General features: G+C 46.6%; 1 protein-coding gene across 3 annotated transcripts in view; it reads right to left on the bottom strand.

Annotated features, from left to right (window-relative positions):
- The window catches only part of HMGCLL1 (3-hydroxy-3-methylglutaryl-CoA lyase like 1), a 1049558-nt gene that overhangs the window by 193878 nt on the left and 837154 nt on the right, over positions 1-18526 (bottom strand). The window lies entirely within an intron of this gene.

Raw genomic sequence — 18526 nt, forward strand, 5'->3', positions numbered from 1 at the left:
AGAAACATCGTATTGAAGTACTTCATTGTATTTTATGGTAATATTAAGTATTTCTATTTTTAATTATCGCTATGTCATTCCCTCGACGACTTCGACGCTATTTTTATATAGATCGTTACCAAGCTGCACACTGTGGTCCTAAAAACAAATCATGAACCAATGAGGGTCAATAAAATATAGGGCATGATAATCATGATCTTAAAAATACATCTTCCACATGCTCATGACAACGATAGCAAAGATACAGGGTATTACAAAAAAGTGTCAGTTTTAGGGAATATCTACAAGAAAACGAGAGTGGTCACAGTAAATATAGGACCGGTAGGAGTTTGGTTCTAACCCCTGTCTACAATTCCTTGAAGATACGGATTTCTGTCAACACCAGTTTGTGGTTGCCTGAGAAAGCCCATACACCACCAATGGAACACCCCCTTGACACAAACAGGCACATGCATCAAAGGATTTTGCGATCGCAAACGGTGCGAATCACAAACATCGTCCGTTTGCGATCGCAAAATCTGCTTTTGGAATGCATGAAGGGTCAAGGCCCTCGCAATTTAAGAATTCGCAATTATTTGCGAATTCTCAAATTGCGATTGCATTTAAGGAATCGCATTTTGCGATTCCTTAAATGCAATGCATGAAACTTTAAAGAATTGCGATTTCGCAATTAAGGGGAGCAAATTACCATGAGGTTGAACCTCATGGTAATTTGCGAAAACTTTGAAAAATGCACTTTTGTGTATTTTTTAAAGTTTCATTTCACACACACACACATGCCCTTGGGGCATGTGTGTGTGAAAAATGTTCTTAAAGTTAAATTTCAGGGGTGCAGGGGGGTCCTTTTGAAACCCCCCCTGCACCCTTGAAATAGCATTCTCATTTTGCGATTCCTTAATTGCGAATCGCAAAATGAGAATGGATTCCCATTCATTCCTATGGGCCTTCAAGGGATTCCTTCATTGCGATTCGCAAATTGTGAATCGCAATTAAGGAAATTTAAGAAATCGCAAAAAAAATTGTGATTTCTTGATGCATAGCCGTTTGCGATTTCTTAATTGCGATTCCTTAATTTTCTCAATTAAGAAATCGCCGATTCCTTAATTTTCGCAATTAAGAAATCGCAAACGGCAACAATTATGCAAATCATGATTTGCATTCAATAGTAAATCCCACCTGAACACTTTGCGTTGGGTTTGCATAAGAATTGTAACGCAAACCCGACACAATTCGGTTATAAATCTGGGTCCATTTCGCAAAGCCGTTTGCATTCATAACTCTGTTTTTAGGATAGAAACAACAAATTGGCAACCCCCAAGGACTTCATAAAAGGTGACTTAGCAGTCGTAAATCAATTTTCAAATGGATAATTTTAGCATCGTCCAAGTGATATTTGATAGCATTAAACATCATGAAGACCAGATGGGTCCTTATACCCGGTTGGTCTTTAAATGGTGAGTTCACTAATAATTGTAAGCACACAAGGATAATATTTCACTTATAGGACATCTAAGGAGGTATTTTAGTATGACATAATTGCGGAATTCAAAAACATGGACGTCTTCAAATCTAACATCTATGATGAAAGCACGATTAAGATGTTTTATCAAATATACAGATTATGAATTGTGACTGGTTTTATAGTACTTGTATTCCCTCTTAAAGATTGATAATATAATTACAGTGATTGTTGCTATTTTTTGCACATATTTATTACTACTTGCACTTTAATAGGTCCTAAGTAGGGAAAGTAAGCGAATTTGCACATCAGCGTATTTTGCACAAAAATTATTACAGATTGTTATCTGAAATTGGAATATTTGCACTATTGCGTAATTTGCACAAAGCTTAAATATGTAGCAATACAATCGTACTGCATTCTCAATCCTATGAATCGTGGTGAAGGAAATATCACATGACAAACAATTTTTATCTGGTTGATTTGATTCATGGTATTTGACCGTGATTTTTTTGAAGTTGAATAATTATCCATGTTTCAATGTCGAAATCCACAGTATTAGTCTTTAGTAATGCAGAGACCAGTATTACAAATAATAATCATAAGTGGATATATATTATATGATTCTCTGTATAAAGATGACACTATTCTGCCTTGTCACCATACCTCGAGTATTTTGTCCATATTCATTATCAGCCCGACCATGTGACGCTGTGTAAACTAATTACTGGCACTTTAAATGGGCGTTCTCAACATTAGAATGTTGTCATGTGAGCAAGGCTCCTCGGAGCCGAAACGTCATGCGTCTAAATTTGCACAAATAAAGATTTTCAGCACTTACTTGGCCCGTGTCCGTGCTGTTTCTATGCGGTGGAGGAGTTTATCACTGGGTGGAGACGCGGTAAACCGGATATATATATATATATATATACCAACACAAGTTGCCTGCAGATGAAAAAGGCCCAAACACCAGGTATGTGTCAGCCAACACTCTTTAATGGAGGAAGTGATGCGGTGAGTCAGCCCAGTCCGCCATGCATTAAACAGCCCAACGCGTTTCGTGTGATTAACACTTCTTTTGGGGCTCTCAGCTTGAAATGAACAGAGCGGCAATTTATTCAACGCTGCCATAAGTATCATAGTTCCCGCCCAGTGGGCGCGGCCACCCCAGTGGCCTGTGGGTGTTGCAGTGTCTCATTATCCTCCAGTGAGCTGCCGTTCAGTCATTAAAGTTTATGCCTTGTGAAATCCAAGTGGATTGCGGTTCGAGGCTATATATATATGTATCACAAAACCACACTTGTTGACCAAGTGAAGAGACCGCACTCCAATGAAGGTGAATACTCAGTATTTTATTTACCGGGTAAAAATAAACAGGATGCGTTTCGGCTTCGCGCCTACTTCCAACTGATAACAGAGACACTGCCATACTTTTACAAAATAATGAATGGAGTACTTCCGGGGCAAATTTCATAAACATAATAGAAGATGGACAAACAATACATCGCGCAAATAAGGACTCTCACACAACTCTGAATATAGTATAAAAGGTCACCTTTATTACCAGGACAGCCAAAGACCGACCCGCAACATAACTTTTCCAACAAACTTTATCTTTATTTATTTCTCCAAACCTTTCATATAACCATTTCCTTTTTCCAATTCTTTCTTTTCCGATAACATAACTTGTTTTGATACCATCCTTGAGTTTTCCTTCTTCTTTTTCCATCTCTTCCCCCACCTACCCTCCCAAGCCCTCCCCCTTAGAGAAAGGATGAATCCGCTCTAGATTATCCAATCCCCATCACACACGCCGACGAGACAACAAAAGAGTCTGCCTGAGTTGTCCTGAGGTGACATCCTGACACTTTGACCTAACTCAATAGGTAGGCATGCCTGCACGACTTTATGATCAAGCTGCGAAAAAACTTTCTTTGCAGCCTTTTTTTTTTTTTTTTTGACAACGTAAAGACACCACAGACACAACAAAAACACCAACCCTTGATTTGTTGAAATCCGGGCGGGTGGGTGGGTCAAAAAGCGACTCCACAGTTCACCTCACTCGCTCAGAGTGACGTCGCCCTCCCTCCCCACCCTTAACTTGACCCTAAACCCCTCCCACCACCCAATCAGGTCGCGTGAGGTCGTCCCTCGCGCGAAATCCCCCAGGGGGACATTGGCTTTGCCAAGTGCCCCTGGGGGCCCATCGCGCAAATAAGGACTCTCACACAACTCTGAATATAGTATAAAAGGTCACCTTTATTACCAGGACAGCCAAAGACAGACCCGCAACATAACTTTTCCAACAAACTTTATCTTTATTTATTTCTCCAAACCTTTCATATAACCATTTCCTTTTTCCAATTCTTTCTTTTCCGATAACATAACTTGTTTTGATACCATCCTTGAGTTTTCCTTCTTCTTTTTCCATCTCTTCCCCCACCTACCCTCCCAAGCCCTCCCCCTTAGAGAAAGGATGAATCCGCTCTAGATTATCCAATCCCCATCACACACGCCACCCAGGAAAACCCTTGAGTTTTCCTGCCCCACCCTCAGAAAACCCTCCCCTAATGCAGAAAAATAGTCCGCTCAAGACAATACCTAATGACGGAGAAGGAAAAACCTTATTTCCCCAACTTCTTCCCTTCCTTACTTTGGTTTGGAGCACCACAAATCGACACACCAGAGGTTGGCTAAAGTATCTCTGAGCTCCATCAAGTAGTATGACTGCCCCATTTGTGATAGATGAACCCCGTCTTCCCTTAACAAGTGCATCATTTCACCATTAAAATGCTCATGGGCAATGACCGTAATTCCCATTGCCACACAGTATGTCTTCAATGCTTTGTTAACTTTCTTGCGGGCCCTCTCAACCGCGGCATGAACCCTGGCACCCCTCCACTGGCTCCTGTACAGAAATTCTGTCCACACAAGCCTGGCCCCTTGCCATCTGTCCTTAATCACAGCCAAATCCAGCTTCATCTGCTTGATTAAAGCCAGACCTGAACACTCCACCAAGTCATTTTCCCCCAAATGTAGGATCAACAGATCTGGAATGCCCCACACTTCAGCCATTTTGTTCAGTACTGAAAACAACTCCCCCCATTTCATTCCCCCTAAGCCCTTCCAAATCACCTCATGATCGTTGCCATATAGTCCCAGCCCTCTCCCACACAGCTGCTGTTCGGCAAAGTTCGCAGCCCACTTTACTATAGAATGGCCGACAATCCATGTCCTCTTTTTTCGAGGAAAATCCGCCACTCGACCTGTGATGGAAAAAATAACATTAACTAACTGACTTCTACAACGAGTAACTCCTTTTTTTTTTTTTTTTTTTTTACAACCGGACATATTTAAAACAACAATTCGATTTCCATCTACCAATTAGCTGCAAATCTTCTGCCCCCCAACCCAACCTTGCCGCTTCTGTAGCCGCACCTATTCGGAACGAATGCGTCCCAAAACAGTGCGAATTTTCACCCACGAAAGTCAATGCCTTCCGTAAAACCGCTAGAAACTGAAAACAAGTTAACTGTGTTTTGTTCTTATGGCAAAATATCCCACCCTCTCGAAACACTCCTGAAGCCATAAATGCCTCCCACTCCCCAACAGGGCAGCAACCCTCCACCCCACTCCTGCCCAGTCGCACCAACATCCCTCTTCCTGCCTGGTCTGTCTTTGACCTTCTCAATGTGATTTGCAACACACCACTACCCAACAGAGCAATATCAGATGACCGGATCCCTTCTTGATTACGTAACCCCAATAATTCTGATATCCTAAATGCACCGAAAAACAACCATATCATGCATAACTTGAACCGAAACCATTCCCACTCATCATAACAACAGGAGGGCAACACCCCCAACAATTTATGTAACAAATTGAACGTAATGGGGTCCCTCAACTTCTTTGCCTGCCCAAAGGACCTCCCAAAACCCTTCAGCATTTTCTGTAAACGAAAACCTTTCTGCACCTCACACCCCAATTCTAGCTGACTATAAAATGAAATGCCCGCTAACTTGCCCGAAATGGTGGAAGGCGACAAACCTTTATCTATTAAACTCAGAACAAAACACCACATAAACTTTTCATCCCGCACCGCCGAGCCATCCCTGCCGTGCTGTGCGGTGTAAATCAAAAAACCAGACCATGCTAGCTGATAGCTGCGACGCGTGGCTTCTGATAAGGACTGCTCCGCAAACTCTGCCATCCTCAATTCCCCAGGTCCCACATGTTCGGCGGAATCGGTGTTCTGCATTGGTCCGCTCCAGGCGCCAACTCCCGAAACCTCTGCCACTGGCAACGAGACAGAGCGTCGTCAATTGAATTGTTGACACCAGGGATGTGTTGGGCTTTAAACACAATATTCAGCTGCAGAACACGCAACATGAAGGCCCGTAACAATTGCAACACCTTTAAATCCTTTGCCCGCTGCCCGTTCACCAGAAAAACCACCGCCATGTTGTCGATGTGAAACAACACGCAGCGGTCTCTGAACTCTTCGCCCCAAATCTGCAGCGCCACCAACAAGGGAAAGAATTCTAAAAAGGCAATGCTGCGGCCTTGCTGCAACCACTGTGCCGGCCACTGCTCTGCACACCACCTTCCGTCCCAGAACACGCCGAAACCTAAGGCCCCAGCCGCGTCCGAGAATATCTGCACTGGCCAGACTGTGTCCTCAGACACAAAATTGATGGACACGCCATTGATATCGTCCAAAAATCGTAGCCAAATGCTCAAATCCTCCTTGATTTTTGCTGTCAAACGTATGTGGTGATGCGGCAAGTATGCCCCAGCCAACGCAAAGCCCAGCCGCCTGCAAAATGTCCTGCCTGCCCTGACAACTCGACAAGCAAAATTCAAATAGCCCAGAAGCTTCTGGACTTGCCTCAGCTGCACTTTTTTAGCTCCCAGTATTTCATGCAAAAAAGACCTGATCTCTTGTACTTTTGTTCTGGGCAAACGGGCCACCATCTCCATTGTGTCTATTTCTATGCCCAGGAAGGTCAACCGAGGCGTTGGGCCTTCTGTTTTGTCCTCCGCCAAAGGCACACCAAACTCTTTAGCCAAGTCCTGGAAACAAGCCAAGACTTTAGTACATTGCTCCGTCTCCGCTTTGCCCACAAACAAAAAATCATCCAGGTAATGGCATACAGCTGCGTGATCTGAGCGCTGGACTACACACCATTCCAAAAATGTACTAAATGTTTCAAACAAGGAGCAAGAGATAGCACAGCCCATGGGTAACACCCGGTCCACGTAATATTCTCCTGCAAAGTACATACCCAGCAAACTAAAATCAGCTGGATGAATAGGCAAAAGGCGAAAAGCGGCCTGTATGTCACATTTTGCGAGGTCAGCTCCTACCCCTGCCTTGCGCACCAATGCCAACGCGTCATCCACTGACGCATATGCCACTGCTGAATCGGAAGTGGAAATGAAATCGTTAACTGAAAGCCCCTCCGGCCAAGACAGATGATGTATCAGGCGGAACTCACCCTTTGCCTTCTTCGGGATAACACCAAGTGGTGACACAATTAGGTTTGGCAAGGGACAAAATTTGAAAGGGCCAACTACTCTGCCTAATTCCACTTCTTTCATTAACTTCACCTCCACCACCGACGGCAACTCCTTAGCTGACTTCAAATTATCAGCCCAACGTGAAACTCTGGGGCCTTGATAACCAATCCTAAAGCCGAGTCTAAACCCCCAAAATAACTTGGCCGCTCCTTCCAAATCCGGGTATTTTTCCAATGCGCTCAACATGGCCTGTAACCTAATTGGAGTAGGCGCCTTTTGGCATAAGAGGCGGCACAGATCCTCTCCCCCCCCTCTGGCCCCTACCGTGATCTCCCGGGTGTTGGTTAGGGAAGCATTGGAAGACAGCATGTCTGCCCCCACACTGGGAGCATTCATGTTTAAATTTACAATACTGGCGCACGCAGGAACCTCTGTTGAAGCTCCAACATGCTCCAGTTGTGGGCAACTGTCCACGTCCGACGCCAATTGCCCCTTGTGTGGCGGGACGCTGAGAAAAGGGCCGGTAAGGAATCGGCAAACCACTGGCTGTGTGGATCGTGTTGGCAGAAGAATGACCTGTCATCCACTGCAACCACAACTCCTGATCAACCTCCCCCCATGGCTTATCGTGGAATAAACCCATTCGCGCCCTAAACTCCTCATCGTAGTTCAGCCAAGCGTAACCCCCTGCCTGCAAATGTGCTTTTCGTATGACATCTAAATATTTGAAAAGCGAAACCGCCCTCTCAGGGTACCGTTCACTGTATACGCTGGCATAAATCAAAAAGGCCGCTGTCCAGTTTTCTATTGTTTTAGGAACTTTGGGACGACGGGACAATTCAGCCTCCTCCTCCTTAGAACCTTCCTTTGCTTGCAATTCCCTATGAAGGAGCCGAAACACATCTACATATTCATGATCCCAAATACGCTGCCTAGTTCTGGTTGACAAATGTATGCCCAACGGCATTGATACTCCCATGTAAGGCAATCTCGTACCACTCACTTTCGGCAATTCACTCTGTTCCGAACTAGTAACCGATGAACCCGGGCTTTCATATCCCGGCCTCCCCCCATCCCCTGACACTGCCTTTACATGTTTGCTTTGCTGTGAACCCGAGCCGTCCCCAACCTCCACCCTCACTGGACCACCCTCTGCAGGCGCCCCACCTGATACACCTTCCAACGGCCGTGTCCAAGCAGCCCACCAGTCCGTCTTACCTGCTGGTAACTGCGCAGACCGTTGCCGAAAGTCCTCCAGACCATCACGCCGATGACGTCCGCCTTGCATCCCGTGTGCCGGTGAGAGATCCGCTCCAGAACTCTGTAACACACTGGTAGAAGTTAAACTCGTTTCCCCCCTCCCCACCCCAGTTCTACCACCCTGAGACAGACCACCTCTCGTCCCATAAACATTCTCTTTATCATAATCACCAAACTCATTTTCGAGGTGTTGTTCACCTTCCGACCTTACCAAACTCCTACCTGGCCTATTGCCAGACGCCAAGTTAGTAACAGCACCTTGAAACTCAGACTCGGGCCTCCGTGCAAAGCGCCCAGTCGCTGATGTGAAATCCGCACCAGATCCGCCTCTCAAACTCGCCCCCCCCCCGAAACACCGCGCTCTGCGGCGCCGCCTGTGGATAGCAGAACTGCTCATCTGGTACCATACCAGCAGCTCCAGAAAGGTACTCGCCGCTCGAGCGAGGACCCACACCATACTTACCTGCCTGAGAAGCTGAAATACCCGCCCTGCCTGACCCAGGCAGCTCTGTATGTTCCACCCACACCCATTGGCCTTGTGAAATCGCAGACCCCATGCTATGACATACCTCAGGACACACAAGCGGGGGCCTGGCATTTGAAAACATTGAAGTGGCTTCTTGCACCTGCCTGCCCTCCCCCTTGTCACCCCTGCCCCCCCACCTCCCACCCTTGAACTGCCTTGCTGGTTGTTTCCATCGCACCCCACCCAACCCCTGTTCCTCCTGCAAAAACTGAAAATCATGCGTTAAATCAACCTTAAATTCCTCCTCCACCAATTGTCTCGGGGGGCCCCTAGGCCGGGGAACAAGAATGTTCTGGCAGTCCTCGAACTCAACCAGCTGGTGTTGCTCATCGACGTCAGATGCGCCTCCCTCGACCTCCTCGCCTTCCTCCACTCCAGAAAGCTCATACTCCTCAGCCTCGCTATCGCTGGAATAGTCCACTAACATTGGACTCCGCCTGGCAGCCTCTAAATCTGGCGCAATTTCAATTTTCTTTCCACTCGCCTGCTGCCCTGCTGCCCTCACAGGTAGACCTGAGGTAGCCCTCATGCTAGAACGTGGCGCAGACTCGCAAGGCTCCTGGGACGTCGACGCTCTCTGCGCTTAAAACTCCCTGTCAGCCTCTCCTTCAAACAGCTGGACCTGAGACACGCGCGTGTCAAAACTAACACCAGCGCTGCCTCCTCGCCTGCCAGCTCTACGACGAAGGGGTGCCACACTGACACTGCGGCCCCCCTGAACTCACTTGGGGCTGACGACGAGCGCGGGGGCGGCTGCTTCTTACCCCGGCCTCCTCGGCTCGTCGAGCGCGCTCTCCTGACCCTCGCCGCTGACGTCCTCACGACGCTGTCCTCCTCCTGACGGTCGCTGCGCGCCGACTGACAAGCCGCCACCGCCCGAGACACGCCTTCCGCTGCCAAGCGACGTGGACGCTTAACCACAGCTGTGTCAACGAAAGCGCCGGGCCTCAACAAGTCGCTCCTCCCTACCGCCACCAAAGCTCGCACTGCTTCAAGGGCAATCTCCTCCGACGACATGTTTCAGCAACTGACTGAAATTCTATCGAAAAATCAATCACAACAGCGACTGACAGCTCTGACAAGAAGTAAACGGGCGCCTTCAAAAAGCGACTCCACAGTTCACCTCACTCGCTCAGAGTGACGTCGCCCTCCCTCCCCACCCTTCACTTGACCCTAAACCCCTCCCACCACCCAATCAGGTCGCGTGAGGTCGTCCCTCGCGCGAAATCCCCCAGGGGGACATTGGCTTTGCCAAGTGCCCCTGGGGGCCCAATCTGTAGTCGCTATCTTTGAATGGTGTGGTCTCGACATTCAAGCATGATATGTGACTACATTGTTCATTTCACAATCGAATCATATTCAAATGCATGAGATGGAAATCATTTTTATTTTAGCTATAAATATGTCGCCCTGAATGAGCATCACGATTGCGAAATATTTAGAAATATCAAAGAAAAAATATCACAGAAAAAATACCAATCATTTTTGGTCATTTCGGAGCCATATGAATTTATATTAATTTATCTCTGTGAATCAAGTAATTCATTCGACATTGAGCTTGGCTCCATGAATCAATAAATTTCTTGCCCTGAATGGGCATTGAAGTTATATAGTCATTTTTTAGCTAGACTTCGTTGATGTCCGATTCATATTAAATTGCATTTGTGTACCAAACAAATCGTTCAATGATTCAGGCTAAAATACGTCATTTGTAGAAACAAATATTTTTTCAAGTGATCAACTCATTTAGCATCGCACAATAGATCAAAAAATCTAACACTCCACACCCTGATAGAGTCCTTAACCACCCCTTCATAAAATAAAAAATATAAATATTTTTCCTCAATCAAGGCTTATATAGCCTAATAATATATAGTCCATCAGACATTTTTATATACAGATAAACTTCTATTTGTCACACCCATAATCAGAGTAGTGCTATATTTACAGTATTGCAAAGATACATTTAAAAAGAACTGATAACTGTCGAAAAGCAATGTCCATACATCAAACACAGTGACCCTAAAACCTCTAGCCTACATGATTGGCTAACTCGTATTCAGTGTTGAGGCCTAATGGAGTCCTTGTCTGTAGACCACTATGAACCTGGATTTTAGCCTCTGTAGTCTAGGTTCCCTGCTTCCCCCACGTTCATGTACTAGAACGTGGTCGAGACGGTAGAATGTTAGCAGATTTCTGTTGCTTTGATGGAAACAGGCAAAATATATATGATACCAGGATCCCAAAGAAGGACCACAGCGGGCCAAGCAAGGGCACAGACTCCAGTTGAAGATATAATGAATTGATTTATTGCATTAGCATGTCAGGATGACACGTTTCAACTACAAGCCTGTAGTCTTGATCACATAGCTCATTGTGAAAATAGGCATTCTTTTTATACTCTTGTAAGTGACTCTTTTATGTTTGTGGTGACATAGCAGAAAATAGCACATTTTACAGCATGTAGTAAAATCGCCTAATTATCAGCCGATGACTAGGCACAAGGATGACAAGCAAGAATTGGTAACAGAAATAGACAAAACACTGGTGCGCTTTAAAACAGTGCAGAAGGTCCCTCATTCTGTAACTTCAGTGATGTGCGGTATTGTGAGTAGGAGAGTCAATAAACTAATCTGGGCAGTTTTGAAGGCATAATTGGTGTGTTAAAAAGTTGCTATGTTATAACTTGTGTCCCTAGGCGTGACTATAGATGAATCATATTAAAATTCAAATTAATGGAGTAGCCTATGCTTGCGTTCCCCGTTTCATGCGTACATGCCATGTGGCCAGAATTAAATCCCTGGAACCAAGTGTACTGTCATAACTAAATGGGGAACAGTTGATACAGTGCATCTGGTGTTGCCTTTGCATGAGAGTGCCCAGACTGATATCTATACTACTATGCTGCGTTTAGAAGGTAATGTTGCTGTACACATTAAGTGCAGGAGTTCGAGCGGGGACACTATACTGTACTGGTCTGTCACAGAAAGTCACAGTCTGTATTGGGATGTTTAGTATCCCCTGTATAGCTAATGCTGTATGTAGAAAGTGTGCTAAAAAGTGTGGTCACTATTAATAAAGCTAAATACATGTGTATGAGGACGGGGAAAAGTGTGGAGGTGCCGTGAAATGTGAATGTTAAGCCCAAAGTCGCACTGGAAACTGGCAAGACTGGTGCAGTGTTTAGAATAAGATCCTAGTGGTGAGAGAGTAAAAATAAGTGGGTTTAAAAATGGACAGCCACCTCGAAGTCAGTTGACTTCTAAAATCCATAAGGGCAGTGATATCCTAGAAATAACTGGAGCAACTTCAAATTAAAGGAAGTTGTATAAATCTTCACTAAGATTCAGTCCTGCTGGGGCCTTAGTGTTGAGTTCAATTACATATCTACATTCCAGTTGTCTTAACAATTTCTCCCTGTTGCCCCCTCGCCTGAGCGGGGGGATACAGTCAATTACACAGTATTTGAGTTGGTCCAAATTAATTTGGTATGTATCTTTAAAATGCCTGGCGACAGGATATGTCGGGTCATGGTTGACAATTGCTCTGACAGGGGTAGGTTTGGAAATGCTTCTGAAGGACACCTTTGGACAATTGATGTTACTTTTGCCTCAAACTGTCTTTGTATATTCCAATATATGCCAAAGACAGAAGTGGAAATGGTAAAAAAACGTTGTCCTCAGAATGTAATATCTAGAAAGTGAACACAAGTGACTGAGCGAAAAGTACTGTCCTGTTTCCATGATCCCTGAGGGGTCATTTTTGTCGTGTTCAGTGGTTGCCGGAGACTATTAGCTCCCTGGTAAGGTCAGGAGAGCTGATGGTGGCATTGTGAGCTAGCTGGTCTAGAGGCTGACATATCCTGCGGGTGTGCCCGTAACCAAACTTGCCACCAAGACCTTAGTTTATGTTGTCAAACAAACATGCAGATCCTATATATTTGTAGGAAGTACACAATAGTCCCTCCTGTCCTCGTCTAATTCATTACAAGTGAGAATACCCAAGCAACTCACCGGCATTCATCAACAACAAACCACCAGGACACAAAGGAGACAGCATCAGCCAGTGATTTATTGGAACACAGAAGTAAGAAGTCAGGAACCCACAGCCTGCAGCACCACCAACCCAAAATTTGAAACATAATCCAGCAAATTAGAGACCCAATAATGCCTCCCAAACTTACTAAAGGACACCCAAGTAGTTGCCCTACAAATCTGACAGGGAACCCCCCTGCACCTCAGCCGAGAGGCCACCATCCCACGAGTGGAATGTCCCTGCACCCCAGCCAGAGGAATGGAACCCGAAAGCGAGTAAGTGAACTCAATGACCTGCTCCATCCAACAGCCAATGGACAAGGAAGAGGCTTTCCCTGCACGATAGGAGACCCTTAATGACACAAACATGGAGTCCGACTTCCAGAAAGAATGAATCCGATCCAGAAAGACATGTAAAGCTCGTCTGATATTCAGCAACAACCAAGGATGATCATACCCAGACACCTGACCGACCTGCAAAGCTGGCAAAACTACCCCAGGGAACAATGGAACTGCGAAGGCAACTTAAGGACAAAAGAGTAATCCAAACGCAAAACCACCCCATCCTCAGAAAAAGACAGGAAGGGTTCCAGCACAATCAGAGCCCCCAACTCACCAAGGCGCATGGACAAAGTGATGGCAACAAAGAAAACATCCTGCAACATGACAAACTTGATGTCCACCTAATCCAGTGGCTCGAAAGGAGCCACAGCCAAAGCACAAAACACAAGAGGAGGTCCCACAAGGTAAACAGAGGTCTCACCAAAGGACAGGACAAAGAAAAACCCCTCAGCAACTGGGAGACCAAATCGTCCACATCCACTAAATTTCACCAAGGGGAACGATATGCCTTAATCTTAGCCTAATGAGCCCACATGGTCGAAACAGCCAGATGCTTCTCAAATTCCTCCCAGAGAGGATGGAACACCTCTGTAAGAGAACACTCCAGGGGAGACAACCCCAGCACGTAAAAATCCCCCAATATCTCCCATATGACTTGAGGGTCGAAGGTCTATGAGACTGCTGAATGGCCAAACCTAAAAGCTCGGGGTGCCCCTTTTGCCACCAATCTTGCCTCTCAACCTCAACACTGACAGCAGGCAACTTCTGAGCTGTCTGCAGGGGATAAGGAAAGCAGGGTATCAACTATGGTCCCCAGAACTGCCAAGAGCCGCAGAGAGGAGAACCAAGACCAATGAGGCCAAAAGGGCACCACAATCACCGCCCAAGACTCCTGTAATAGACGAGCAAGGAACCGGATGATCACAGCAATGGCTGTGAAGGTATACAACAGGAATGTGCAGAGCATCAACCCCCTACCTGACAACCCTGTCAAACAAAAAAACTGAAGAAGCTGAGCAGTTTGAGGGAGAACAAACAGTGAAGAAAGAGAAGACCAAACCTCCTGCAGACCTGTTGAAAGACCTCCTGGGACAGAGACAACTCCTGGGAGAGGGGATGACTGAAGGCATCCGTCACCCCATTGTCCACCCCCCGGATGTGAACAGCCAGTAGAGACAACAGATGCTCCTCTGCTCAGCAAAAAAGGGAACATCCAGTGCATATAGAAACCAGATCCCACCCTGACGATTCCAATAGGCCAATGTCACCATGTTGTTGGACTTGATGATCACCTTCCTCCTCAATAACTGCCGACAGAAACCCATGTCCGCCCTTAAGACAAACTGTCAACTCCCTCCATTTGGATGAACACTTAACTTCCTGGAGAGAGGCATGACTGTGCAGCGAGCCAGCCCCCAACATCGCCCCCCCTCCCGAAAGCACACGCATCTATAGACAGGACCACAAGAGAAGCAAGATGCAACAATTTCGCTGAATGCAGAACCGCAGGAACATGTGACAGCTGGGATGTATTGAGACATGATAGTAAGCATCTTGTAGATCCAGGGTGCATATGAACTGACCCAGGGGAACCAATGGGATCACCCACTGCAGAGTCTCCATCTTGAAGGGCAGGCGGACAACAAACTTGTTCAGAGCCTTCAAGTCCACCACAAGACAGAATCCCACTGTCAACCTGGCCACCAGAAATAAAGGAATAACATCCCATTCCCCTCTCTAGAGGAGACAACACCAGAATGGCTATTTCCGTATGAGGGACCCAATCCCCAGGGACAACTTGGTCCACTTCGTCTGACTGGACAAACCCCTGAACCGGAGGAGGTACTGTGAACTCGATGTGATACCCCTGGTGCACAATGTCCAAAACACATACATCTGAAGAAGACTGCACCCAGGCCGGAAGAAATTGCTGAATCCACCCTGCAACCAACAAGTCTGGTTTATCCATAATATAGTCAGGACCGAGGTTTAGGCTTGGGAGGCTCCGCCTTCCTGTCCTGAGCCCAGCCTGAAGAAAATCTCCCTTCACCCTAGAAAACTGCCTCCTTGAATGCTGACAAAAGGGGGATTTAGGTTTTGAAGCCCCTTTATCAGCTGAGGACTGCTTCAGGGAAAAGGAATGCTTCTTTCCTTACCAAGCTTGTGAAAATTGTCCTCTAACTCCTCCCAAAACATCATAGTCCCTTGGAAAGGCAAACTGATCAGAATCTGTTTTTAAATCCTTCAAAACCAGATTGACGTGTGCAGCCACACAAGCCCCCTCCCCCGAAAGAGCTGAGGCCAGCACCAAATCAAAGAACACATCAGAAAGAAACTCCACCTGGCACTCGATATTACCCAAAAGTCAGAACAGTCCGATATATCACCCAAAGACTGATACTGATCCTTGACATCAGAAATGAGGGATTGAGCAACATACGTTCCATACCTACCAGCATACAGGGCCAGATGAGAACCTGAGTAAACTTTCCTGAGGGATGCATCAACCTTCTTATCGACAGGATCCAGTTGAAACAGCATCCTCAGCCAATGAGGTCCTCCCCCCATACTATCAACAAATGAATCAATGGGAATCAAGTTTGGCAATTCCTTGGACATGTCCTGCTGAGGGTACAGTTTGGCCATGAAGCGTGGAAGCATGATCCAATCCGGTTCCTTCCACTCCCTCTTCACCACCTAATGGATGTAAGGATGGACAGGTACATCCACAGCGGCAACATTTTAAAACTGATGAAGCAAAGAAGCCCCAGACGTGCTCAGACCCTCATCCTCAGGAAAGCCTATATTGGATTTAACATGCCACAGTAACTCTGGTAAAAGTCTTTATCAATATATTTCTTCATGTGCCCCCTCAATTCGCTCTTGATCTGAACTTGAGGAATTAGAGGGTTGAACTGGCACAGTGCTCTTTGGCCAGGCTCCTCTGACCATCTCCTGCAAAGTTTCCCATGTCAGACATCTGATCCTGGCATCGTCCCATTCCCTGTGGCATTCGGAACGAGCTGGTGAAGGAGAAGAAAAGGACACAGATGAGTATGAAGAGGAATCCTGCACATGTTTACGCTTCCAAGCATGTTTGCCCATCTTGACTGAACACCCTCCGTAACCCAGGAGGCTCACTGAAGAGGAATTACCCAACACAGCAACAGGGGCACTTCACACCACCAAAGAACAGCCTCTGCAGGAATAGATAATGCCACACTGCAATTACCATGAAAACGCTATGTGGGACTCACCAGACATACAAACGGCACTTCTGACCCCCCTTTCCCATTGCACAGCCGACCGCAATCGCAGCACCTTACTTCTTCATCCAGTCGCATTCCCCTGTCCCACTGGCAGACAGGCAGGCCAACCTGGAAGCACTCTGCATGCCCCCGGTTACTCAGAGTTAGCTTCAGGACACATCTGACGTGCCTCCCGCCGTGCCCAGTTGTACGGGAAGTGTTACATCAAACAAAGGATGGACGGAATGCTGACAATGCAAAAATTTTTCCCATTCAAAAGATCTAGGTTAAATCCATCGTTCTTTTGCCCACTATGCCGCCCTAGTTAGGACCTAGCCATATGCAAATCAGTCTTGACCCTCTGCCCCATGGGAACAGTCCAGACCCACTTAGGGCGAAAAGTGTTACAGCAAACAAATGTTGTACGGGAAGCACAGACCCAAAGGTCCTGGACAGGAACCGTGCATGTCTCCCTCCAAGCCCGGCAGAGAGGGACACACGACCATCCAGCAATGCCCCACCACATGGCAGCAGAGAGGCCATTCCCACCAGGAACTCCAGCTCCTGACTCATCCCATTCTGTCGGAAGACAGAAAAAAGAACAGAGGGAATGCTGGGTAAGTACACTTATGTATTCCCAGTGGGAGGGGGTGGGGTAGGGGTCCATCACTCCTTCATTCTGTTTTCTGTCTGTGTCTCACGTTGCTGGTTTCTGGCTCTTTTCTGGCATTTGTTCAGAATTGTGGTCGGGTAACGTAGTGTATCTTATTGTTTGTCCTTGTAACCTCCGCTACATAGGCATGACCAGCAGGAAGGTGAAGCAGCGGATTTGTGAAGATAGAAGCACGATCCGGTGCAAAAAGTCGATGACAAAACTGACGGAACACTACCTCACCCTAAACCTCACGCCCAATGACATGATATGGACGGTCATAGAACAGCTTACCCCTGGTGACAGACTATCTCAACGACTCTATGAGAAAGAACAGCGTTGGATATATAGACTGTCCACCCAGTGCACAGGCTTGAACGATAACATCCCCTGGAACACAGTGCTCTCCAGGTAGAGCCCACTTGCTGAGATCTCACCTATCACAATCCAGTGCTCATTCTGAACTCCTGACTATTGATCCGTTAGAAGATTCCTTATCTCTAATAACAACTTAGTGATCCCAGAGGTGTTTTATACAAACACCATCTTTATGTAATCCTATCACCCTTGGACCTCTCAAATAAATGTATTCAGCCCTAGTCCACCACTGCGCTGACGAGCGCTCACATCTCCAGATGAACGAGCAGCACACATGCGGCCGTTTCATTCCCTTTTTTCCCATCTCTAACCTATGCTCCCAATGCTATTTGGTGTAGCTCAGCCGTCTGCGGCTGCGCAAGCCTGGCGTCTGACACGAGCCCAAGTTGCCCTAGCAACCGGGCCCCACGTGACTACGCCCCACCCCCCCCCCGGCAAACACGGAAGTATACTTCAGCCACGCGTTAGAGCCCGTGATTCACTCCAACGGAGCTTCCTACCGATCTGCTGCTAGGCTAATCTGCCACACTTCCTCATACCCCAAGTAAGTCCTTAAACTACCCGACCTTGGGAATCCAGGTTCAACTGAACCATTTATACCTCCACACTTCCTAACCGCTTTCCCTCCTAGATGGTGGCTGAGCGTTAACGCAGGGTCGGGGAAGCTCATGAAGCTCTGAATCAGCGTGCTTCGAGTAAGAATGAATCCCTTTATTTTTGCATGTGTATGATTGTTTGTGCTGCCCTCCCTTGAATGTAAGTGTTGCGAGTGTTTGTTATTAAACTAGATCTTAAATTATTTGCACTTGAGATCTTCTTCGCGCTGCAATATTTCTTACTTACTACGGCACGCTCCAAGTTCGGGGCATAGACACCTGTACTTTCACCGCGCATGGGATTTACCCATTTATGTCTTTGGCATGCACAGGAACAGTGGCGATCCTATTCAACTAGCTCACAATACTACACAGGTTTGAATGGGGTGTAGTATCCTGATGGCAGTAAACGCCTGTTTTACGAAAGCACGCATACCTGTGTCACTCACGCTTGCTCCAGTCCCGCCTACGGGCATTTAGCCTCACATGGTGCACCATGATCCTCTTC

Source organism: Lissotriton helveticus, chromosome 6 (genome assembly GCF_964261635.1).
Source record: "Lissotriton helveticus chromosome 6, aLisHel1.1, whole genome shotgun sequence".
Classification (NCBI taxonomy): Eukaryota; Metazoa; Chordata; class Amphibia; order Caudata; family Salamandridae; genus Lissotriton; species Lissotriton helveticus.